This window comes from Punica granatum, chromosome 3, assembly GCF_007655135.1.
Source record: "Punica granatum isolate Tunisia-2019 chromosome 3, ASM765513v2, whole genome shotgun sequence".
Lineage (NCBI taxonomy): Eukaryota > Viridiplantae > Streptophyta > Magnoliopsida > Myrtales > Lythraceae > Punica > Punica granatum.
The window spans coordinates 6,908,873-6,915,954 of NC_045129.1; positions in this window are offsets into that span (position 1 = coordinate 6,908,873).

Genomic DNA, 7,082 nt, shown 5'->3' on the forward strand with positions numbered 1-7,082 from the left:
ACGCTTAATTGAATGAGTAATTCTAGAATATATAAGTCATGAGAATGCGCTCAACCCCAAATTAAATGCTCATTTAGCTAATTTTAGCTTCAGCAGTGTAGAAGTCCAACAGAACCATTGCATGAAGCATCTCGTGACAAGATCGAGTCAGCCCGAATGATAATTCAAAAGTTGCGGGAACCTCACTCAAAAAGGATGCACTACATATATATTGCAATATATTTAGTGGATGCGTAAAATACTTTCTCGTACGACAGAACGGCTAACTTGAGTTTCTGAATGTTCTCTTTCCTAGGAGTTAGGCCCAGTGCCCTCTAAGTAGGGCTGGGCCATAACTTTGTACTAATGAGGCCTATTGCTCGGTCTTATAGGCCATCGGCAAGGTGCCGGCAAAACAACCACTGCCTAATGACTTCACGTATGGCTAAAAACAACCATTAGTTTTGATGTGCATGAAAGAGATCAATATAATGCGGGCATGGATATTATCACAGAACGATACTATTTATTCAGAATATGTGAGATATGGTAATTTCTACTTTCTGCAATAGAATAAGTCCGCATTTCTAACCTTGGCTCCAGTTTTCGCCCTTCTTCATTTCCAGTCCGAATTTGACGATTGATTGATCATATAACATACATTTCATACTCTTACAGATGATGCGTGGAAAAAACGTAATTTTGAGTTCATTTTCATCACAGAGGTATACTCTTTTGCAGCATACAATTAACATAAAATCATTAATTTGATTCATGGAAGAGTATATATATAATATCTACACGGATGATATTTCTTAAATTTGGGTATAAATAAATAAGGTAGGATCATTTGATGGTGGGAAGTGGGTGTGTTTCTGCTGTCTTGATCTTCATCAACATTATTTTCCAACTTGTGCATGCTGAGTGTGACCCAATCCAAATTCCTCTCACCCAACTAACGTGGCTGGATTAAGGTGATTCGATGTAGGGGTGTGCATGGATACCAAGTATAACCGGAAACGGTTGGAACCTGCCCGTTATGGTAGGGTTCTAGTAACTCCAATAAAAAATATGGTAGGGTTCGGATAGTAATTTAAGAAATCGGTGACAATAAGTTCTTGTTCTAAGGTAGAGAGTATCCACATAACCGGTACCTAGAACCTATATTTTTTTTGGAAAAAATTATTTTATATTTATGTAATCATCTATATGCGTGTCAATAGTTACAGAATCCTAAAGAGAGCGCACTTGCTTTCTCTACTAAGGAAAGCTACATCATCTTTTTTTTGTAGCTAAATAGTTACATAATCTTTTAGTTGCTTATTTGTTGTGTCTAGTACATAATAGTAAGGAGAGTTACATAATCATTTAGTTCTATAGATTGATGGGTGAATGAGATTCGATTAATCTATGTCGATATTTATCTGTTTTGCGTGATTGTGAATGAGATCTTTTCGATTTTATTTATTGTGTTCAAAGAGGAGAAAAAAAAGAGGGAAAAAGTTACCAGTTTCATCCGGGTACTCGGAACCTATAGTATAATTCAGGTTTCAGGTCCCAACATGGTAGGTTTTAGAAAGTGTGCTTTGCATGCCAGGGACTGAGCACCGTAAAAAAGAAGGTACTCGGACCTGTACACTCTCAATTCGACGCCTCTTTTCTTTAAATAAAGTTACGGATTCGAAAAAATCTTGTAAATAAAGAAAATTCGCGAATTGAAAATTTTACCTTTTAGCAAACTAATCTTACTCAAAACTAAATTAATGGAGCTTCATTGAATTCCGAATATCAATCGGTTGCAAGTCTAAAAAGAAAATTCCTCTCACCCGAGGGGAAAGTGTCCTGGTCGTCTTGTCAAACCTCAAAGTCCAAGTGGCCTTTTGCTGAAACATGCAAAATTATTTCATTTTTCTTTATGAATGATATCCAATATAAAATAAAAAAAATCATTAGTCTGACCCCCTCCCGACCATAGATAGAATATCTAATATTACATTGCGTGGTCCCATCCTACTATTATTCAAACTAAAATAAGAAACAATATGCACACAAACTGAATAGGTCATAAATCAAACTAAGCTAGAGCAGTGGTCCCGTCTATAATTACATACTCGCTTTAGGAAAGTCTTTAATTCCCGGAGAACACGTAAGATTCGGCCTGCACATTATGCATTGACAATCGCGACTGAAGAGGGTCACTGGTTCAGCCCCGATCCCAACCCTCCATAAATAAAGCAGTCTTAATTTCAATTTGAGATGATCTGGTATGGTTACATGAAACTGCATATATCATGGCTCGTATTACTTGGTCCAGCTCCCGACCCTACATAAACAAAAGCCATAATTTCGATTTGGTATGAGACGTAACAATTGAAGTCATAGGTGACGTACCCCTTGATCATGTGTGGTGACATGAAACTACATATATTATGGCTCGTACTTTGTGTCGTATGATTTTCTTTTTTATGAATAAATAAGAGATCGGGTGGATCAGCATATCAATTCCCACATGGTGTAATCATATAAGCTCGAATCTTGCCCCGAAATTTTTTATTTAGGGGGCGTTTGGTTGGATATAATCAAGGTGGGAATTTGAAATTCCTACCTAGATGACGCCCTCAATTACACCCTATGGTGTAATCTCTCTTTTTAAAATATATATTTATATAAATATACTTATATTTATATAAAATATTAGTATATATATATATAGATATAAACATAATCTAATCTAATATAAATATAAATATTTATATCTATATACATACAAAATAAATATCAATATAAATATTCATATTTATATATACATTAAATATAAATATTTTTTTATTAATACTTATAAAATATTTTATTAAAATTTTTGATGAATTTTTAAATAAAATATTTGTATAGACATATATTTATATAAATAGTATGTATTATATATTTATATTAAATATTTATATATTATTTGAATATTTATATTAAATAGTAATATTAACAAATAACAAATACTTATATAAAAATAATAATAAAATATAATGTATATGGGTATATTTGTAAATTTACTTTACTTTCTCATCGATTTACTTAATATATCAAATATAGCAATCTCATATTATTTTATAATTTCCCAAATTCTCCGTAATATAACATTATAGCAATCCAAATGGCCCCTTAAGTCAAAATTATACCGGGACCCAAGGGTATATGGTGCGTTCTTGTCACACTGTAAATTGTCTTAGATTATGTTTGTTTGGGCTTAAAATAAAGCACTTAAAATTAAGTGCTGAAAATGTAATCACTTAAAAGAATAAGTGTTTAAAAAGTTAAGTGTTGAAAACTTATAGTTTTCTAGGGTTATATTTATATTCTGCCCAATATTACTTTTTTTTTATAGTTTGGCCCCATATTTTTTAATTCAATTACTGAAAAAAGAGAGGAGAAGACAGTATTGGAGAGGGCAGAGGGGAAAGGAGGAAGTGGTGGCCCAATCGAGGAGTGGACCAGATTGCAAAATCAAAAAGTTTAGGGGCAGACTGTAAATAAGCCAAAAGTAACCTCATTGAGCGAATGAACAAACATTGAGCTGAATGATTAAGTATGTCTTAGATTACTTAATGATTCAACATTTTTTTGATTGAATCATTAAGTTAAGTTAAATTGCATATTATGTTATCAAATAAGCTTAATTCCATTAAGTGTTAAAAAATTAATTTCAGCATTGAAGTTATCAAACACAATCTTACTTACGTTCTTTACTTTCTTGGCAAAAAAGTAGTGGAGCCATTGACAAGCTAGAAATTAAAGTACAAGAGTCGACCGTTTAATATCAGAAAGCCAAATTCCTTTTTTCTTTTTTTCTTACAGAGAAAAAAGGAGGAAAATTTCATCATTACCAATATATATATATATATATTATATATGAAAACAAATTACGAGCTGAATTTTCATGCCGTCACATCATTAAAAATAAAAATATAACTCTTTCTCCTTGCCACATCATCACTTATGCATTAAAGAATTTTTTTTATCATTAATTTTGAAATATTTCTTTTGATATTTGATGGAATATACAATCTTACATTATAAGACATGTATATATTTTTAATACAATGGAATATATAATGTAATTTTATCTTGATAACTATATATATATAGTCGGAAAATACATATATCCGGGTGCTCATATATGTGGTATGTAAATTAAAAAAAAACAATGAAAGTGTTTTATATATACTACTCATACCATTTTTATATTGATAAATACATATACGTATAGCCATTTATATATACTAAAGGAATTATGTCCATATTCTCATTAAGAAGATATGTATGTATATTGACCTGCAGCAATCAAAATGATCTTATAAAAGAGGCAATAAGAATAAATTATTCACGATATCCAACATATATTTTTCATCATTCTATCTTCGTTTAGCAAATACGATATTGTATTTCCGGACTTATATATATTCTGTGTTGTATGCTTATTCAACAGAAACACCGAACTTTCATCAAAAAGATATATAATTCTATTATAGAAATAAATATATGCTTTTAATACAATGAAACAACAAAAAGCAACCAAAATATTTTATTAACATTCTTTTGATAGTATACATAACATGTCAAAATACCACCTTTCTTATTAAGTAAATGAAACCAAAACGGTAAGCAATATATATTAATAATATTCTTTTGATAGCATACATAACAGGTCAATCACTTTTCTTATATATGTTTGATATATATGAATTACATAATAGAATTTAAAGATAACACAAAATCTTGCATTATAGGGATACGTATGTTTTTTTTTTCGATTACAATAGGAGGCTCATGGCCTAATACAAGGAAATGGAAATGAAATCTAAATAAAGGGGCACAAGTAGTCCCATTGATGATAATCGAACCTGGAACCTCTAGGTTACCAGGCGATTGTGTTAGTCATTGTACTACACTCCATTTCTCAGGAATACGTATGTTTTGATACAATGAAATATGTATTGTAACTTTTATTTTGGCAGCTATATAATATGCAAATATATAGTTATTTGATATATTATAGGAACGTGTATATATATAGTTGAAGATATATTGCACATATAAAGTTTCGTTATATATTGGAGCCATATATAGACGGCATTTACACGTAATCTTTATCATTATATTTTTGTTTGCAAAGACATCTTGGTGTCTTTGCGGACTTTATATGTATATTGTGTTGCATGCATTCAACACCAACACCAATCGACCCATTTCAATTTGATCGTTTCAAAAAAGATTCATTAGGTTTTTTTCTTCACTTACTTTATTATTATATTTTGTTTGGAGAAATTATTATTTTCTATGATTGATTATATTTGCTCGCTTTTCATTCAGTTCATCTTTTAACACATTTGTATAATATTTTTTTTTATTTTCTTTTGATTGATATATTTACTAACTTATTTTAATTTAATTTTATTCTTTTCACGTATGTCTCAATTTTCTTTAACGAGTTTTTAATTCGTGTATATATTTATAACATTTTTTTCTACCAAAATAATTAAGAGATTATTTGTACGGTCCCATGCAACACATAGGTATTCAACTAGTTTTATATAGTTTTCAAAAATTATACGGACCAAGTGCAAAAAGGATATTCTTTCTTCTTAATTTTGTGTTCTTATGATAGGCAAGATGATGGAAATTTTCGAACACATAAGATTCAAAAGTCTAAATGTGCGCGTGCGCACACATATATATACACACACACCTGATGCCTGATCTGATTTGAAACTTTCCGAGAACATTTCGTGATCAAGACCAAGCAGACGTCTGATTGATAGTTTCGGTCAATAAGCATAGGACAAATTGTATCATGGGACATAGAGAGATTAATCTCGATCATACATCACGCTCGTTCAGCTTCAAATTTGGAAAGTAATAATTATTCGTTGTTGCAATCATTTAACCTGAAAAAGTTTGTAGAATTTTCTTTAAGCGTGGGTGCCTGGAAAATTAGTCCATATACCTTTGAAAATAAAGAATGGTTTGTCAGTAATTTTTGGGAAAGATAGACAAAGATCCACATAGAATTGGCGAAGGAATCAAACACGAAATGAATATGTGTATGGTCTTGAAAGAAAAGTCATTGAATCAAACGGTACCAAACACAACATATCCTTGTAGGATCCTCATACTGCGAAAAAGACCTTCCCCCCTATACCGTAGGTTGCTCATACGTACGAGATAAAATCCGTCACCGAAATTATTATCTAAACTTGGTTGGTAGAGTCAAAGGAAATGCACGGCCTGCCTTTCGGCCTATCCGTACATAAAATATGGAGGCACACCTCACGTGTATATATTCGATATGATAAGCAATCGCAACTCGTATCTAATATGGGTTCACGTGAACTGTCTTATTGATATCATATGTATTTAAATATGTATTTAGACAGCTATGTTATTATGTGCGTGCATGGCTAAAAACATGGCCACCAGTACTTCTTCTCTCATCGCATTGGTGCGCGCTTTGCCTTTGCTTTAGGAGTGGATGATGAATGGTTTCCATCATCTCGATTGATCTCTTTTACATCAATCATGCAAAATCAGAATCTCAAACCCATCTCCCTAATGTTTCTTAACTTTTGTGTGCTTCAAGCTTCCACCCTTCTGGCCGCGTGTGCCCCGTGTACTTAAAATTCTAATTCAAGAACCTTAATTCGTAAGTATGTGACTTCATGAAATGTTCTCTCTTTCCCAATTGATACTTAATCCTTTTTACGTTCTCCTCATGTTTGGCGTCGTGCAAAGGAAGGGAGTCGTCGCATTTGGACGGTTCATGATCATTCCATTTCATTCTCACCCCTTTTTTTCTATTGTTATAAATGATGCGTTCTCACTTATTTGCACACTGAAAGGGCCGACAGTCTAAACATTCTAATTTCACGTAATCGTATATTTACATGCAAGACCACTAATAAACTAATTGATAATATATAACACGTGTGTCGTTGTAGATAACGAATATTGGAATATAATTATTGAATCGTTTTACCACGCACGTACATATGTATTTCTAATCATATCAATAAACACCCGATCGAGTTTAGACATAAAGAAGCGTTGTTCTT